Genomic DNA, 19916 nt, shown 5'->3' with positions numbered 1-19916 from the left:
CACTGGAACAAGCTCCAAGCAGCAGCGGCAAAGAGCCTACGACAAGCAGCAAGGTCAAGGTGCACAACAACGTCTCTACCGAGGAAAGTTGTGACCAAAAGACATTTCACAGCGAAGCCCCGCTGTAGTCTCTTGCACAACACCATACTGCAGCGCACCATCGAGGGAAAACTGTGATCAAAAGGCACTACACAGCGAAACCCCGTTGCAGTCTTTTGCATAAACCCTAGGCAGCAGAAAGCACAGATATGCCCACATCTTGCTCACTCCAAATACCACGTCTCTGAAAACTTCATGAGGGTTCCAACATCATGCTCTGCCTTCTCCAAAATTAAAGATTCCTAGCATCACATCAAAATAAAAATAAGGGTTTTATTAATGAAAGTCAATTTCATTACGAATGCAACGATATTCTTAAAAAAAAAAAGATACAATTTCTTCAAAGGAAAAAAAGGAAATATATATATGTGTGTGTGTGTGTCTAGGCCTAGCAGCAACAAAAGGCACCAGCCCAGGTCCAGGCAAAACCTCGCAGGCCCATGTCCCTCATTTTGAACATTCTCTTTTAAGGTTTCGACTTTTTGCACCAGTCGCTCGGAGTACCAAATTGCCAATCGACAAACCAACCATGGTGTTACCGAAGCAGCTGCTCGCCACCATCGAATCAGCTCTGCTGAGCCCGTCGCCGCTGAGCCTGTCTCAGAGAGTGGAGCTCATGCACGCCATTCGCAGCTCTTTATCCCCCGTCACTCCCACCAACTCCAAACGAGGCAGTAACAGCTCGCCGCCACAGGTTAAACCCGCAGAGCTTCAACCCAAGGAAGCTTCTGACGTCACCACTGCCTGTCTCTTTCTACAGCGTCAACAACAACATGTCCAAGATCATGCAATTGGAGCAACGATGGCGTGTTGGGAGCTTAATCAATCTCTGAATCTCATCCAAATCCCCGTACGTAGCCACGACGTCCACGTCGTCACTAGAGCTTATGTCTTCATCCTTCACCACATTCCTCACTGCTCCAATTCTCTCCGTCACATACTGTCCTAAAACATCGACACATGTACGATTTCAGCTGATTCGTCGTGTCGAGAATGGACAAGGCGTCACTGCTGTCCAATGCCGTTTCGTACATCAACAAGCTGAAAAGCCAGGTAGGACGAGCTGGAGTCGCAGGTGCAGAGAGAGTCCAAGAAAGTGAAAATCGAGACCGGCGACAACCTGGATAATCAGAGCACCACGACGTCGTTGGAGCAAACACGGCCACCCAACTCGTTGGCGAGTGGGTCTACGGGGTTCGAGATAGAGGTGAAGATAGTAGGTTCGGACGCCATGATTGGGGTTCAGTCCGCGAATGTGAACTACCCATCAGCTAGGTTAATGGCAGCACTGCGTGACTTGGAGTTTGAGATCCACCATGCGAGCTTGCCGTGCATGAACGAGCTCATGCTGCAACACGTTGTGGTGAAGGTGCCTAACAACATGAGAAGTAAAGAGAGTATCAAAGCTGCAGCTCAGCAGCCACACCTTCGAGCGCACAAGGCCTCCACGCCAGCCCGTATCCTCCGCTCCTCCACGCCAGCCCGTATCCTCCGTTCCTCCACGACCAGACAGCCACAACCTCACTGGCTCATGCACAGCTCCGTCCTCACTCCACCCAAACCCGACCTGCTGCACATGGTGCGCACACCCGGAACAAGTTGGGCTGCGCTCTCGGCATCGACTCCTTTCACCGCAGCGCCTGGCCTCCCTCGAGCTCGTCACTATGACCACCATGATAGCAAAGAACTTCAAACGACCGCCGTCAAACGACTAGCCAGTCGTGAAGCTCGAAGCACCATCTTCTCCGTCCGCCTTCGTCCTTCCCTGCAAATTCCTCAACCCGTCATCCAAATTTATACAAAAAAAATATAAGAAAAAAAAAGATGGTGAGCAAAGTAGTGCTGCACCACGTGAAAAGAAAGAAGAAAAAAAAAATATATATATAATGAAAAGCTGTGCAATGGTGCACGACATGAGGAAAGAAGAAAATAAAAAAATAAAAAATAAAAAAAATAAAAAAATGAATATCAAAATGATGAAAAAGGAATGGAATGGTGGTCAGCACCGAAAAAATATATATATATATATAATAAAAAAAATTAAAACAAATGAAAAGCTGAGATTGCACCATGTGCAGGATAAGAAAAGATAATTAAAAAAATGATGATGGAACTTGGTGCATCCAGCACAAAAAAAAAAAAAAAATTGCATTGAGAGAAATAAAAGCCCATTTCATTTACTTCTCTGGAAAATTACAAAGGGAACATTTACATGCCAAAAAAAAAAATTGTGCAAACAAACAAAAGCCTTCATTGATCATGTGGCACCTCAGTACTCAGCGGAGCCCCAGATCGGAGAGGCACCAGAGGGTGATTATTCAGAGCCTCAGTACTAGGCAAAATCCCAGGAGGAGAAGGCACCGAAGGTTGATCATTTGGAGCTTCATTACATGGTACAGCCCCAGAAGATGAAGGTAAATATTGTTGGAAAAAACCCACAAACCTCTGATGATCAAGTAAAATCTGACCATCAGATTCCTGCATCTGGTCAATCTTCCTCTTCATGTTTGTAGCATAGTTATGTGCAAGCCTGTGCAACTGTTTATTCTCATGCTTGAGCCCTCTAATCTCCTATTTGAGACTCATCACTTCAGCCGCCAATGATTCAACTTGACGGGTTCGAGCAAATAGACGTTGGGCCATATTAGACACAGAACCTGCACACTACACACTGAGAGCCAGAGAATCCTTAACAGCCAATTCATCAGACCGTTTGGAAAGCAGTCTGTTATCTTTGGGAGTGACAAGGTTCCGGGCCACTACTGCAGCGGTCATATCATTCTTCATCACCAAGTCCCCAACGGTAAGAGGACCAGTAGAGGATATGAAGGATGGGCGCCATATGTTGTCTGGAGAAGAAGGGATTGCCTCTTCACCAAGGTTCAAGTCAAAACGACGATCGGAGGGTCCAGACATTTTCAAAGGTGTTGAAGAAAGAAGAGGTCGGACAAATCAAAGATCTTAGAAGTGCAAGAAGGGAGTTTTTTACAAGCGAAAATTCAAGTGTGCTTTGAAACGAACTGCGTGCCTCCATAAAAATCAGCACTCGACGGGATTTCAGAGATCGAAGATGCGAGCTCATAATTCGAAGAGGCCAATTCAAAAATCGAAGAGGCAAGCTCAGAAATCGGAGAGGCATCTTGCTTTTCCAGACGCGTCAGCACCCGTCACACGCAAACTCAGCTTTGCGGAAATCACGGGCAATTTGTTGAAGCGCCAATCCCAGATATCAAATAGGCGCCAGTCTTTTTCAGCCTCGTCAACACCTGTCACATGCACACTCAGCTTGGCGGAAATTACGGACAATTTGTCGAAGATTTTTGATAAAGAAGAAAGCACGTGAAGCTATACCGATCAATCATGCGTTAGTTGCCGACACGAGTGAAAGAATAGTACCTCTACAGGTATTAAAAGACTTCCTATAACTGTCCACCTTCACCTTCCATAGCAAGGCAGACATACATAACCTTTCTTCATCTCCGAGAACCTCTCTTCATCTCCGAGAACCTTTCTTCATCTCCGAGAATGTCTTCCCAACGAAGCCTCTCGAGTCACTCAGTGTTCCTTATTCCTTGGGGTACCTCTGCAAGCAAATGACTCCAAAGCAAAAGTATCTCATATCACCAGGGTAGAAAGCAAGAGTATCTCATATCATGCTTTTTCCCTGTCATTTCCTTTGTCCTTGTTCTTACCTACAAAGACAAGGATAAAGAAAACAATATGCCGAAACCTCCACTCAAACTCGGGTAAGGAACCGACTGCTTGGAACCCTTCCCTGATTGCCTACTTAGCACTGCTCTTGAGTACTCGTCTCCTACTGCTGCTGTACTTCCAAAGAAGCTGCCACATCTGCCTGAAGAACAGATAAGGCAAGTGAAAATGATACCTTGCAGCATGTGGAGACAACGTGCAGAAGAAACAAGCAGAGAAGAATGCAGCCTGCACAGTCAACTCAACAGAAGGAGTCTGAGATGAGGAACTCGAGAAGATGCCACATCTGCCTGAGGAACAGATAAAGGAAATGAAAATGATACCGTGAAGCATGTGGAGACAAGTGCAACAAAGCACGTGCTGATTCATCCGCTACTTCTTCAAAATCAAAAGTATCTCATATCATCAGGGTTGAAATCACTCTGGACGGTGAACTCGTTTTGACCCTCAAATTCTTGGGTCGACTTACTAGGCATTGTGGACTGCATGTGCCGTTTCACCACCCTTGAATCAAATCCTTAAAGATCAAGTCACCAACTGGAAGAAAAACCCTTCAATCTTGAAGATCATACCGTTGACCAAACTGCTCAGGTGTGAATTAGAAAGATTGAACAGAGCAACAAGTCGTCACCTTCACCTCGCGCCTGCTTGTCATGTGTTCGAGTCAACCTTCAAGAATCAAGCCTCAACGGCATTTGAAGAAGTTTCCAGCCAAATTCAAGATCAAGCCTCGACGACCCTTGAGGAAATCACAAGTTCGATTCAAGATCAAGTGTCTACCACTCTTGAATCAAAACCTAGTTCAAGAATAAGCTGTGGAAAATCAACAATTGGAGAAATCCAGAAAATCCTCCAACCCAGTTCAAGATCAAAGCTGTGGAAAGTCAACAAAGCGCAAAAACAAATACGTGCCGATTCATCCACTACCAAAGCCAAAGATCATCTACCACATGAAGCTCCTTGTGGTCCAATTTCAACCTTCAAGATCAAGCCTCGACGGCCCTTGAAGAAATTTCAAACAAAAGTTCAAGAACAAGCCTCAACGGCCCTTGAAGAAATCTTAAGCCCAATTCAAAATCAAGCCTCAACGGCCCTTGAAGAAATCTCCAGCCTAATTCAAGATCAAGCCTCGACGGCCCTTGGATCGACATCTACATTAAGGGACTTCAAAACGCATCTCCTACATGCGACAAGCACATGTATACAACGCGTCTTGAAGTGGGGGCATTTGTAGACATCGAAATTTCGGTAAATAAATGTTGACCGATAAATCAAAGTTTCAACGCTCATGTATTACATAAATTTTACACGTAGCGTGTGTCTAAACAAAAAATCAAAATAAGTTGGAAAAGTCATCAAACAGGACACGTTTCAACACCTGGCAGAAACGACTTATTTCATCTGGAATATTATATTCAAAATTAGGCCTTGGAAAGATTCTATAAATAGAAGCCAATTTCATTCATTTAAAGGAGGAACCAATTCATATTACACCTTGAAGCTCTGAAGCTCTGAAACTCCGAAGCTCTCAAGCATCCAGGTTCCCGAAGAATCAAGAAAGCCTTCTTCGTTCTTCGTTCATCGTTGTTGACCGATAAATCAAAGTTTCAACGCTCAAGTATTACATAAATTTTACACGTAGCGTGTGTCTAAACAAAAAATCAAAATAAGTTGGAAAAGTCATCAAACAGGACACATGTCAACACCTGGCAGAAACGACTTATTTCATCTGGAATATTATATTCAAAATTAAACGTTGGAAAAATTCTATAAATAGAAGCCAATTTCATTCATTTAAAGGAGGAACCAATTCATATTACACCTTGAAGCTCTGAAGCTCTGAAACTCCGAAGCTCTCAAGCATCCAGGTTCCCGAATAATCAAGAAAGCCTTCTTCGTTCTTCGTTCATCGTTCTTCAAAGATCAAGCCCCGACGGCCCTTGGATCAACAATCATCCACCAATTCAAGATCAAGCCCCGACGACCCTTGAAGAAAGTGTTCTTCATTCTTCGTTCATCGTTCTTCCAAGATCAAGCCCCAACGGCCCTTTGGATCAACAATCATCCACCAATTTAAGATCAAGCCCCGACGGCCCTTGAAGAAAGTGTTCATCGTTCATCATCCGTTCATCCTAAGATCAAGCCCCAACGGCCCTTTGGATCAACAACGTCGACAAATCCATACATCCAACCGTTCTTCAAGATCAAGCCCAAAAGCTCTTGAAGATCCGTTCATCACTGTTCTTCAAGATCAAGCCCAAAAGCCCTTGAAGATCCGTTCATCACCGTTATTCAAGATCAAGCCTCAACGGCCCTTGAAGAAAAGCTCATCCTCAAGATCAAGCCCCAACGGCTCCTTGAAGATCCGCTCAAATCCACCTTCAAGATCAAGCCCACGACCCTTGAAGAACGTTATTCAAGATCAAGCCTAAAAACCCTTGAAGATCCGTCAATCACTGTTCTTCAAGATCAAGCCCACGACCCTTGAAGAACGTTCATCCTTAGATCAAGCCCAAACGACCCTTTGGATCAATCGCACATCCACAAATCAACACCTTACGGAGATCGAATCAGAGGATCAAATTAGAGAGAGATTGTAACCCAAAATCATCAAATACAAATATTTGTTTGTGCACGTTGTTCTTGTCTCTTTCCTTTCAGGAAATTTTCGTGTTCACAAATGCATCTACCTCTTTGAAAAAATATCATCTTCCCATGCCTGATGCACAAAAAATGTTAGAAATTCAAAATAGGCTTTTGAGAGAAGAATTAAATTATGATTGTGAAGAACTTTATAAAAAAACATGCACTTTTGAAATCACAACTTAACCAAGGTCAAAACATGTTTATGATTGTGTTATAAATGCTGTAAATGCAAAAAAAGGAGGTCTATTCTTTGTTTATGGTCATGGAGGCACTGGAAAAACTTTTTTATGGGATATAATTACAAGTAAGCTTAGATGAGAAGGTAAAATTATTCTAGCTGTTGCATCATCAGGAATAGCATCATTATTATTACCAGGTGGTAAAACAATATTGCCAAATTGATTTATCCAATGTTTCGGATATTTTATCAAATTCACAAGCTTTCAGATATTTTATCAAATTCACAAGCTTTTGATAAAATATCCGAAAGTGATTTTATCAAATTCACAAGCTTTTGATAAAATATCCGAAAGTGATTTATCCAATGTTTCGGATATTTTATCAAATTCACAAGCTTTCGATAAAAATCTTCCATTTGGTGGAAAAACTCTTTTATTGGGTGGTGATTTTCGACAAATATTACTTGTTATTCCTGAAGGAACTAAAGAGGATATAATAAATGCTTCATTGAATAGTTCTTATTTATGGCCATATTTTAAAAAATTTCATTTGAAAGAAAATATGAGATTGTCAAAAAATGGATTGAGTATTGAAGAAAAAAATAAAATTAGTTCGTTTGCAAATTGGATTCTACAAATTGGTGATGGACAAATTAATGATGCAAACAATGTGAATAATTCAAATGATAGGGATACATCTTTGATTCAAATACCACAAGATTTGATAATTGATTGTTCTACAAATGCTATCCATTCAATTTTTTCTGCAACATACCCGAGTTTTGAAACTTTTTTTGACAAATTTGCTTATTTAAGGGAAAGAGCTATTAACACCTCGAAATACAACTGTTACAGATGTGAATAATTATATAATTAATTTATTACCTGGACAGCAACAAACATTTTTGAGTTATGATTCTTTATGTTCTTCAAATGCAAATGTTGAAAATCTTGAAATAATGTACCCGACAGAATTTTTAAACAAGCTTGAATTCAATGGTTTACCTGCACATAATTTGGTATTAAAAATAGGAATGCCTATTATGCTACTACGAAACTTAAATCAGTCTTCAGGTCTGTGTAATAGAACTAGATTAGTTGTTACTCAATTATTTGATAGAATTATTGAAGCTAAAATTATTGGTCATAAAGTTTTCATACCAAGAATCACTCTTACAGCTACAGAGAATAAGTGGCCTTTCATCTTCAAAAGACGTCAATTCCCAATTAGAGCATGTTATGCAATGACAATCAATAAAAGTCAAGGACAATTTCTTAAACAAGTTGATTTATATCTTCCATAACCTGTTTTTACACATGGTCAATTATATGTAGCATTATCAAGAGTGACATCAAGAGAAGGTTTAAATTTTTTAATAGAAAATGTAGAAAGTAGTGTTAAAAACTGTACTTTGAATATTGTTTTTAAAGATGTGTTACAAAATTTACAAGAAAATTAACCTAGCTCAGAAACTCTAAATCTCTCACTTTCTCATCTCTCAAATCACTTCTCTCTCTTCCATGTTTCCCAGTGTCTTTGTCTCTCGGCTCTCTTGCTCAATCTCTGTCGACTGAAATTTCAAGGTGATTTTCCAACCCTAAATTGATATATTTCATACCTTCATTTGATCTTAATTTATCTAGAATTGATCTGCATATGTGTAGTATAGATTTTTTTTTTAACTAATGTTATAGAATGCATGTCCTATTCAGAAATACTGAGATGGAAAAGGTTGCAGAAAAATTGTGAGGTAGAAATTCCATTATGAGTTCTCTGGCCGATTTGAGGTGAGTAATACAAACTTTTATGTTAAATTGATTTGTTTTGGTTTTTCGGGATGCTTAATTTCATCTGCAAACAAGGTTGACCATCCAAAAGTTTCAGTTTTGTACCCATTATTCAATACTAGCTCAATAATTATATTGTTTGCTCTGACTTTGTTTATCAAAATAATTACACATCTTCTTACAACTAGCTTAGCTCCTTAGCGAAGTGTGGGATGACCTTAAATCAATTACTTATGAACGAATTATGGGAAGCATTAAGCTTGACTAAGTTTACCCGGTCGATGTTATTTAAAATGCATCTAATTGAATATTTATAACCAAAAGAATTAGTTTTCTAATTGCCCAATTTTACAGGTTTTGCATCATTGGAACATCAGGCCTATGTCATTGCTTTACCTAAGGTAGTTGAAATGTACATACAGTATCTTAGCTTTTAGTTTTTTTCTTCTTTGGTTGCTTAGAAATTATGTGTCATGGATTTTAATAGTATAGCAAAAATTTGCATCTCTTTGAAAGCTACGAATTTAGCTTTTGGGTTCCTTGAACTCGGAATTTATATATGTAACATTTCAAGACTTATGTTCGTATGAAATTGTAATTCCTCATCCGTCATTACATTTTTTGACAATGATTTCAGTTCATAAAACAATAAACTACATAAATTGTAAAAGTCTACTTTTTTAGATGGTAAAATCTTGGATTGCCAATTGAGGATATAGTTGCAATTTGAATTCAGTCTACTTTCTGTCCACATGTGGTATGTATGTGTGCACTAAAATCTCCAAAATATAAAATTCCAGTTTCATTCTCTCCCTTAAGAACGTTATTACTGAAGACATTAAAGAATATTTTCAGTTTAGAGTATGAGTGCTATATGTGTTTCTTTCATTGCTAAAAATTATGAGACATAATTCTGCAAAACTTAATTGATGACCGTATGAAAGCTATGAAACAACTCTCTGTACAATTCTTTAAATTTGGTTCAGTTTTGTCTTAGGTATGCATACAATCATTATTTGTGAGATAATTAGTTGCATGGTTAGCTTTTAGTTGTTTGTTGATAATTACATATGGTTCTTAATGAATTATATATGATTTCTGAGGTTTGAGATCAATATCAATATCCACAACTGCCACAATCGCCGATTGTACCATATGGGCATAAATTTTAGCAAAATTATCATTCATTCAACTACTACTCTTTGTCTTTCTTAAATTTTTTTTGCTTCACTGTGTTTTACCATAAAATAGATAACCATGCATGATAATGAATTACAAATTGTTTTTTATTTCTTATATTCAAATTTGGTTTTTATACTTTCTTCCTACGTATGACACCATTTTTCCATCCATGTTAACTAATTATTATATATTATCTATTAACTGCCATGAAAAGTTTTTTTTAACACTTTATTTTACAATTTTAGGAAGGAAAAAAAAAATTGCTAATTCAACAAAGAGCTTACAGTGCTGACAAATACATTTTCAAAGAATGAAGAGGCAAACATTCAAAGGTATGTAAAATTAATTAAGGGCAAATACATTTTCAAAGATTGAAGAGACAAACATTCAAAGGTACGTAAAATTAATTAATACTTTATTAATTTTGTTTTATTAACGTTTTACGTTTAACTACAATTTTTACTAATAAGCTTTCTCTTCAGGGGAATTAGCTATTACTAATATATATACAAACTATCTTTTTTCCACATGATCTAAATACATGACAAATTACCTGCTTGCATATTGAAAGGTTAAATTGAATATCCAAAAGTATAAAAGTAGACATTTGCACTAGAGATATACCATGTCCACATATTTTAATGTAATATGTTCCTTCACAGATTTACAAATATATGGACAAGATTTATCTTTAGTGGAAGGATGTTTGTTTATACTTCTGAATGTTAGCCTTAAACCTTTCACTAGACAAACAAATAATTAGCCATGTATTCACAAAAAGTTAGAAGAAGAAAGTATCTATATAAATTCGTAATAGTTAATTCCTCTGAAGAGAAAAGACGGAAATGATGATTCTTACTCCATATAATTAAACCTAAGTTTACCAATTTGCATAAATCTGATCCGTCTTAGATCGCCATTTAACTTTCTTTTAAAAATTATAATATTGCCAAATAAACTGCTATTTAATCATAGCATGATTTGCAATACTTTTCCAACTCTTATATAACACTATCACTAAATATAATTTATTCCATAAGACACCAATTTCCATTTTTGTTGTAATAAATTGCAACAAACTTATCTTTTCTGAAACGTTATTCAAATTCTCATCCTTGGTATGTATCCAATTTCACTTACTCTTTATTTCTCAATACATTTATTTGTATAAATTAATATAACATTAACCACAACCAAACAACTTACAAATTATGCTCAATCTATTTTTAATAATTTTTTGTTATTGTTATTACAAACTTTCTTATCTCGCAGCAATGCGAGGGCACCACTTCCTAGTTAAGAACTATACTCTCCTCAGGCTTGATATAATGCATGATCATATCCTTGATTTGATCATAAATATTTTCAGGCTGACCCTGACTGGGACTCTAGTAATCCCAGGAATATCGACCATCGTCAAATCAGGAACGCTATTCTTTTTAACCAGCAATGTCAATGGGGTATTAGATATCCGTAGGATGGGCAAATACCCATTGGTTATGGGTAACCATGGTTATCCGTCCATTTAAATTTGACGGTTACGGTTATGGGTAACCATTTAGATAAATAAACGGTTATGGGTATAACCGTTTGCCCGTGAAATTTAAATGGGTGGTTATGGGTATTACCCGCGGTTATAAACGGGTACCCATTTAACCGTCTATTTTAATATATGTAAAACTAAAAAAATTAAAAATAAAAATTATTTTCTAGTATCCCGAGATATATTTGGTAATAAAGGCCCATATAATATATATTTATGCCTCACTTGAGAGAAAAATATAGTTGATAGAACGGGCTAATGTTTAATATATGTGATTGAATGTGCTAAAGCATTAGAGTGTTCGACAGTTTTGTTTTGGAGTTTTTTAGAGTTTTGACCAATTCAAGATAATGATTAGCTTGAACATTTAGAAACGTGTTATTATTGGATGATGCGTACCTACACACACACACACACACACACACACACACACACACACACATATATATATATATATATATTTAATTGGCCTCGAGTTTTTAATAAATATTTGACCCCATAATTAGAAATCAATTAAATGGCTTGAATCGATTAACATATGTTTCTAAATAAAAATCCAAATATTTATCAAATTAGCTTATTAGCAGACTGATGCGTACTTACATATATATATATATGTATATATGTATGTATACAAGAATATTAATTAACCTACAACCATGCATGATTCTTGTAATAGATTGACCATCAAATAATTGGGAGACATCGCATATATTCATAATTAATATTATGACAAATTTCTTTTTAATTTTCAAGTTGTTAAAAAAATAGGTAGACAGGTAAAAAAAAAAAAAAGTAAAAGGGTACGCGGTTATGAGTAAATGGGTATGTGGTTATAGGTAAATGGGTATGTGGTTATGGGTAAATGAGTATGCGGTTATGGGTATGGTTAACCGTTTATAAACGGTTATGGGTATGGGTATACCCGTTTATGTAAATACCCAACGGGTAAACAATTATGCGGGTAAAAGCTTAAACAGTTATGGGTAAATAACCGTAGTTACCTGCCCGCCATAACCGTTGCCCATCCTTAGATATCCCCATACCTCCTCCTGCAATATAATGAGTGGCTTTGACAATATCATCAGAAATATTGTTTTCGTTGGTACGATCAACTTTGCCGTTACACTCCAAAGAAAACTCAGACTGAGGACTGTGTTGAAGCCTCATTATAAGAGTTACCCTTGTACAGATACCTTGACCCCAAGGGAGGCTAATGCCAGCCAACGATTCCAGCACACTAGATTTACCGGAAGATTGATCATCAACCACTACAATTATAAGGAGCGGAACACCTTCTTCCATTATCCTTAAGGTACCGTTTGGTACGCAGACGGGACAGAACAAAACATAAGTTCCATGCTACATTTGGTAGCATAGGATGGAATGGAACAATTTCGCGTTTGGTACCCACAGGACGGAATGGAACGAATGATTAAATGACAAATTTACCCATATTTTTCGTTGACTCCATCGACTCAACCTAATGGATTTTCTGCAAAACTTAGATTTTCTGCAACCGTATATATGAAGGTGGAGTGAAGCCGGAAACTAAGCAACTTGTTTCCAGACTGCCACTGGTACAAACAAGAAGAATTATTCTTAGATTTACTTTCATTTCGTGAGGTGGGTTTCTCTGGGATTTCCAAAGCATTGAATTTGGACCAGTTGTCTGTGGATTTTGATGGTATTGAAGGCCTCATAGCAGGAGCTGATTTAGGGGCTTTCGACAGCTTTTTGTTGTGTAAAGAGGGGTTTTGGAATTAGAGGAAGAGGAATGATGAGAGAGAAAGAACCTGAGGCAACCTCGTGGTCGTGGGGCTTCGACGGAGATGGAAGACGAAGCATCGCTGCCATCATTGCTATTGCGAACGGTGATGGCATTGATATCCCGTAGTAGATTTCGAGGGCTCTGCCCCTTTAGTTTCTTCTTGTTCATCGTCGCCAGTTGCGGTGCCGGAGAGGAAGCTGGGTTTGAAACCAAACCAGCACTCAGCAGATCTGAAACCAAACCAAATGATTTGAAAATCTAACGGCGGGAGGAAGCTGGGTTTGCTAGGATTGGGTTAGCCATAGCTGCGTTGTTGGGTTTGTGGTGGAGGAGGATGAGGCTACAGGAGAGAGGGAGGTGACGGGAGAGAGAGAAGGGTAGACAGTGGAATTAATGAAAAAGAGGAGGGATATTGTTGTCCAAAAAAATTATAATTTTGTGTTCCACGGGGTGGAACGAGCCGTTCCAGGGGAGAGGTGGAACAAAAATTTAGCCAAAACTCGTTCCGTGGAACAACGCGTTCTACTAGTTTTAGGTGCACCAAACATGAGACGGAACGGCTCGCCCCACGTACCAAACGGTACCTAAGTTACGAAGTTTGTCAATTGCGTGGAGCAAAAGAACGGATTTTCTCATTGTATGAGGACACAATTGGCGGTGCATATGTGTTGACTAGGGATGGGCAATGGTTATGCGGGCGGATAACCGCGGTTAATTTACCCATAATCGTTTATGCTCATACCCGTATAACCGTTTACCCGTTGGGTAATTGCCTAAACGGTTATACTCATACCCATAACCGTTTATAAACGATTAACCATACCCATAACTGCATACCCATTTAACCGTAACCGTTTAATACTTGTTTACCCATTTATCCTTTTTAACCCATTTATCTTTTTTTTAATTTTACCATTACCCTTTTTTCACGCGTCTACATGTTTTTTAACAACTTGAAAATTTAAAAAAAATTGTCATAATTTTTCAAGGACTTTTATTGCTGCTGCATTGTTGAATACATTAAGATGATGCAGTAAACCGGAGAGGGAGTCATCAGCTTATGGATGTGTTAACACATCCAATGTGTTGTAATCTTTTCGCTACTTAAACATGTTAAGAATCTATTCAACTTAATGTATTCATAATTGTGTTGAATTTATTCAACTTAAATGTGTTTTATTCATCCGATTACGCCTAAAACAGCTGGTTCCCACAGTAACGCTCGGACGTAATTTCTAGTCATTCCTGTAGTAGTGTTATTGAGAGAATAACCGATGAATTCCTTGCTAATTTATTGGGTGCTAAGTATTATTGGATCGAGAACATGATTTGTGTTAGTTTTACATATATAAAATAAATGGGTAAACGGTTACCCGTTTATAACCGTGGTTAATACCCATAACCGCCCATTTAAATTTCGCGGGTAAACGGTCATACCTATAACCGTTTATTTATCTAAACGGTTACCCATAACCGTAACTGTTTAATTTAAATGGACGGATAACCGTGGTTATCTATAACCAATGGGTATTTGCCCATCCCTAGTGTTGACAGGTTGAGGTTGTTGTTCTTCGGAATGAACTAGTGCTGTCGAGCTTTCATCATTCGAAACGGTTGATTTGCTTTTGTTGGCTATCCCCCCATTTCTGAAGTAGCACAAGTTGAAAACAGTGTGGATTTCTGACCTACAAGAGATTGGAGCATTTATGAACTTAATGTCTATTCGAGTATTCCGAACAATAATAAACCAATAACTAGATATTCATGTAAGTGTAACAAAGATTGGTGATCATCCGAATAGTTTGTCTTTTTCCCTAACTTATAGTCTCATATACAATACACACCATCACGCACGCGCACACCCACCCACCCACACACGCGTGCACACAACCACGTGCACGCACACCCACACACCCCCAACGCAAATCCTTGATGGTATGTTGAAATTCGATAGAGAAGAAAAAAGATGGAAGACTTATATACAAAAGTATAAAACCAAACCACTCAAACAAGTGAAAGTATTAAATAGGACTCGCTAACAAGCTGCAGATGGTAGGTTGATGCTTTACAATTCGCGTCTTAAAATCATGCTAATTTTTTAATCCATGTAGTTGGCTATTATTTCTGGTATCATCCAAGAATAATACAAATTCCTCTCGGCTATAGCCGTTCGCTACCAAGAAAAAAAAAAAAACACCAATCCTAATTAATATTTGTAGAATATACATAACAGGGTCTTAAAAAGGGAAAAAGATCATCGCCGGATCATTTTTCTAGGGATCCTGTGATCGTGATCGTTCATTATACATCGTGCGGTAAAAAATCATTTCAAAATTAAAATTTTAAAATTAAATATAAATGGTGCTTAACGAAAACTGATCGCATGATATACGATGAACGTTTACAATCACGGAATCCCTAGGATCCACAGGAAAAGGATCTGGTGAGAATCATTTTCCCTTAAAAAGGAGAAACAGAATCCTAATCTGTCACACTTCATCGGAATATATACTAGTTTTACTTCCTGGAAAGTACCAGTGCCTAGGCTACCTTGCATGCATGCATGAATATAAATGATGAAAAAGGTCGAAATGGTTTCAAGAAAATGAAAAAATCATGGTTAATCAATAGCTTACCTTGGATCCAGAAAGAATCTTTCAAAAGTAGTTAATTAAGACTAGATAGGGTTTGAATTCATACCAAAAGAATCCTTTCTGAGATCAGCTGATTGAATCCTAGCTAGCTTAATCTGGAGTTGTGTGCATGTATGCAAGGGCAGATGCTAGTTAGACCTCAATTAACAACTAGGGTTTGAAGGAAAATAAAAAATAAAGAAAGCTGGTAATTTTTGTACCTTTCTTAAGGAGAGGTGCACTATTCCTTGAACTTTTGCCGAAGAGTTGTAAGGAAGTTGGATGAGAGGCGTTTCTTGTATGTTCTCTCTGAAAACTCTTGAAGTGGACGTAATGTAGTTGGTTTCATCATTTGAGAGAGATTTTTCAATGTGATCGGCACACTAGGTGGTACACTACATGTCACTATACAAGTGGTGGGATTTGTGTATAATAACTTAAAAATAAAATTTCTCACCACTTATATAAAAACACGTGATGTACCACCGTATTCTCGTCAGAATGAAAAATTTCTCATCATTTGTGACTGGGGTGATTTGCGAATCTATTTGCATGGTTTGATATGACTAGGGGTTCGGAGTTTAGACCCTTGGCCTTACTCTTCTTTGCCACGTACCTAGCTCGTGATTAATAATGAACGAGGATCCTCTCCAAATCCTCTTTGTAAGGATTACGAGAATCCTCCAATCACATCCGTTCATCGTACATCGTGCGGCCAGTTTTCATCATGTATTGTTTATATTTAATTTTAAATAAAAAGATTTACAATGATTTCTGACTGCACGATATACGATGAACGGATGTGATTAGAGGATTCCCGAGATCTCACAAAGAGGATCCGTACAAGATCCTCATTCATTAATAATTACTTGATCTAGAAAATCATGACTAATTTTTTGGGAGAAAAGAAATGCTAAGAAGACTCTCTCAAAAGTATGACTCTCTATAAACTTTCCTTGTCTAATTATATCAAGGGCAAAATATTTTTGATGTAAATAATTTTGAAATCAATTTCTTAGTAAAAAAATACAAGTGAATTCCATAAAAGTACTTAAAGTGTTCATAAAAAAGCACATAATTCGTGCTTTTTGCATGAAGCACTTATTATGTGCTTTTCGTATGAAATACTTCAAATATTTTTAGAGCTCAAAAACATTTTTTTTTAAACCGCTTTCAGTCATTTTAATTTCGAATGAGTCCTAAATTGTTAGGTGCTCTCAAATCCATCGGTTTTTTTTTTTTTAATCAACCCCATAATCTTATTAAGACAAAAATAGAAATACAAATGAGGGGGACATAAAGCCTAACCTCATTGATGGAAATGACATAGCAAGTAACACAATAAGAGAACCCCACTTACAAAGAAAAGATATGAGAACCCCACTTACAAAGAAAAGATATGATAAAAATCATCTGAACCGATAGCTAGTACTCGTGATCTGCACCAAAGTTAGCTAAGACATCAGTTACACAGTTGCCCTCGCGAAAAATATGGGAAACAAAAACATGCATATGCCTAATCTACCACAAGCAATTGCTCCAATCAACACATAAATACCATTGAACAATAGAACTAGGAGAGTTTAAGTAGTGAATCACCATAGTTGAGTCCGTCTCTAATCAAATGTGATGCCATTCACGCACATAGGCAACTCGAATAGCCATAATTACATCAAGAACCTCAGCTGCAATCGAACTACAAAAATTCGTGGACAACGCAAAAGCACCCAAGGCAATACCAGGAGAATCCCGAAATACACCACCATAACCTGTACGGCCTGTAAACTTGAATGACCCATCAACATTTACCTTGATCCACCCGACCATAGGAGGTTTCCATACAACAGGAATGAAATGCATGGCAGTAGACAACAAAGGAGAAACGCCTAAAGTTTGAAAAATAGGAGCACTTGATGCAAAAGGAACCGAAGAAAAAACCAAAGAGACAGATTCTTTAGAACACGTAAGAATCCTAGCCTTGGCATGAGCCATACATAACTTAGCACCCTCAAAACGAATCTTGTTTCGTAGAGACCATATGCTCCAAATAGCATTACAAACAACAAGCACCCACAAACGGCAAGAAGAGGAGGACAAAGCAACAAAGAAAGCGGTTGAAAAAGATTATCCAAGGAACCACATTGTACATATGATCGATTAAAGAGGAGTGGCAAACCAATTCCAAATTTCTTGAATAAATTGGCACTCCAAAAATAAGTGCGAAACAGTCTCTGCTAGAATTTTGAATTGTATGTAAATGATATTTGTATTCATCTTAGGCTAACTATTGATTTTGGTTATAAAGTGTTTTTAAAAGTCATGGCGAATTGTGTCTCTAAAGCGATGATTTAAAAAATGAAAAGAAATTTGGTAATTTTGTGGGACTGCGCAGATATCATATATGGACTATTAAGGGTGTGCCCAAATAACATTATTGTTGGAATAGTCGAAAATTGAGAAGGGTATGTGTAAGAAGTAAAAATGAGTGTATGAATAGTACTACCTTAACATTAAAATTAAGAAACATGTCCAAAGTCACATTATAGAGTGAACATACTACAATTATTTCTCATTAAAAATTTAGGAAAATTTAGTTTAAAATTTTGATCTCGCTAACATTACTCTTACCTCAAAATATGACAGCAACACATGTGAGCTTTTTTGCAAGAATAATTTTCCCACTTGACTCTGGATGAGATATGGTAAAAATTCAATTCATTAAAACTTGTAAAACATGTCCTCCCCGCTTCATAAAAAACAAATTGTACTCAACGAAATTCTTATCCTAGATCGTATAGAAGGTCTTGGAGCACGTAATACCTTCACACACAAAAAGTAAAGTCTGATTAGTAAATTAACAAAATTATAGTTTGTGTGATATATGTGCATGCACACCCTAATAGTTCAAGTGGTGATTGTGATTAGGCATGACACTTTGAATTAGTATTTTTTATTAAAGACCTGCCCTCACAAAAAATAAAATTCAGACAGTAACATGTTGCTTTCTTTTAATTTGTTTCTTTAAGTATCAGCTGTAAGGCAAGAGATTTGGTTTGCCCAAAAGGATGAAATCAACATTAAAAATAACCATTAGATGAACTGATAATAATAACTTAAAGAAACAAACAGAAAGTAGTGTTCTAAAAAACGGCCTAGGCGGCTGCTTAGGCGCTAGGCGGTGAAGATCCGACGTGATTTAGGGAAAATCGTTTCGAAAAATCGGCTTGGAGCTAGGCGGTCCTAGGCAGATTTTATTTTATTTTTATTTTATTAATTGTGTACTTTTTTATTTTTTTAGTTTCATGGTGGTATACGTAAGGAAATGGTGGACCTAATTTGCAAAGAATGGATTGACTACAAGTTCATCCAATTGTGAAATGAATTGAAGAACTTTTGAGGGGATACATACAAAAAAAGAAGAAGAAATAAACTAGATACAACAACGTTAAATAGTTTAGTCTAGGTCCAATACAATGCAAGGATCATGAATATGAAGAATTTAGTCTATCATCCAAGAATACTCCTCATTATGATTATATGCTTATTGTTTTTTAAATATTGAACTTGTTGGATGATGTACTTTGTGTATTCTTACTTCTATTTTTGCATTTTATCATTTTTTTATTATCAAGTACAATTTTTTTTAAGTGTAAATAGACACTTATTTACAAGATATATAATAAATTTACATAAATCCGCATAGGTGCTAGCCCCATACCCGCCGTCCGACTAACGCCTAGCTTTTCTGAACCTTGAAAAAAAAAAGAAATAAAAACATACATACAACGTGCTTTAAGCCGAATCAGAAGTAAATATATATGCTAGTTAATCTCCATAAGTAATAATTATGCTATACATTATCTTGGCCACAACCTCAGATTCCTTGAGCATTTTTATGCTTATTCAGCTTCTCCCGCTTCCTGGCTATTGCCGGTAACTCCTCCAGCATCCTCTCGATCCCACCACCACAAGGACCCATCAGTTCATCGACAATCTAAAAATAGGGTAATATATAGGATAATAATGACTCATCAAGCAACACCTTTGGTTTGGTAAATTTTGAAAGACCATAAGGGCAGTGGGGCACGCTGCTCATCTCAGCATAAAAATTATATTGGCTAGCTTGTCATCGGTTATCTGAATGGATAGTAAAGGTTATTTGAAGTCCCAAGAGCACCCATTCTCATTTGATTTAATACTCATTAGGGTTTAAAAGTCCAAAGGAGCGCATGGGATGTGGGTTGCTGAACGTTTAGAAGTCCAAAGCACAACTCTATCAGCATGCGGTTTAGAAACGGTTGGTTGTCATTTACTTAGATTCATATTCCAATTCCACAAATTAAATGTTGCAGTATTCCATAGGT

General features: G+C 37.4%; 1 pseudogene; it reads right to left on the bottom strand.

Annotated features, from left to right (window-relative positions):
- LOC139191512 (dynamin-related protein 4C-like) overlaps positions 1-17590 on the bottom strand; it is a 29233-nt pseudogene extending 11643 nt beyond the window's left edge.
- Positions 17591-19916: the final 2326 nt, after the last annotated feature.

This window comes from Malus domestica, chromosome 14, assembly GCF_042453785.1.
Source record: "Malus domestica chromosome 14, GDT2T_hap1".
Lineage (NCBI taxonomy): Eukaryota > Viridiplantae > Streptophyta > Magnoliopsida > Rosales > Rosaceae > Malus > Malus domestica.
This window is presented reverse-complemented; position numbering and strand designations above follow the sequence as displayed.